This window comes from Otolemur garnettii, unplaced genomic scaffold (genome assembly GCF_000181295.1).
Source record: "Otolemur garnettii isolate 467f Iridium unplaced genomic scaffold, OtoGar3 scaffold00185, whole genome shotgun sequence".
Lineage (NCBI taxonomy): Eukaryota > Metazoa > Chordata > Mammalia > Primates > Galagidae > Otolemur > Otolemur garnettii.
Genome location: NW_003852580.1, coordinates 2045592 through 2046514, shown reverse-complemented (window position 1 = coordinate 2046514; position 923 = coordinate 2045592).

Below are 923 nucleotides of genomic sequence, written 5' to 3'. Positions count from 1 at the left end.
GCTGTCCCTTTGCTGTGAGAGCAGGGCCACCAAGGTCCTGGCCAGCATTGCTGGGCTATTCGGTGCTTTGGGCTGAGCAGGCCACCTCATGGGCAGTGCAGCCAGCTGCCTCTTCACAGCCATGATGTCCTCGTGGGAAGAAGGGGCGGCCAGCAACCCGGCTGCATGGAACAGGCCCCACAACTGTGGGGAGAGCTAGGGAGGAGGCTAGCAGCCCGCCCTGCCCCGCCCCGCTTCCACCTTGCGCATTTGGTACCGGCTTTTGTGATACTTAGAGACCCTGGCATTTTTCTATATTATCCAGTGTGATGATCTTTTCAAGTTTTATAGAGCAAAGACAAAGCGGTTACTCTTCATATTGCAATATCTGTGTTTGACTAGGAATAATAGTATTTTTATGGAACATTTACAAGATTATATTTTTTAAAAAAATACAAAAAATAAACGTGGATTTAGGGCAAGAAGGGGAGGATGGATGGGGCAGTCCTGTGAGCCAGGGGGCTAAGGCATCTCACCAGGGTGTGCAGGGTGGGGAGCCCTGGGTCATCCCTGTGCGTCAGGCCTCCTGTGGGCTGTGAGAGTCTTTTTGACAGTAACCAGAAAGAATCCCAGCATCTTGGCCACTTGCTATGGCTGCTCCTGGCAGATGCAGCAGGCTGGGCCGAGGCCACATCATGCCTGGGGCCTGGCTTTCGCCAGCACTGTCACTTGCCAAAGCTGACCATGCCCTCCCTTAAGCAGGGCCTTCTCCCTGCAGTGGCAGAGCCTGGGGGCCCAGGCAGGGGCCTTCTTAGTAGTGGATGGGCCAGGAAACACTTGTCAGCACTCTTGTTCTGTTCATGGCATCAGTTATTGCTGTCTTTTACAAAAGTTTAAATAAAACGTTTCCAAGCATCTCCAGCAGCCTTGGCTGGCAGGTTTCA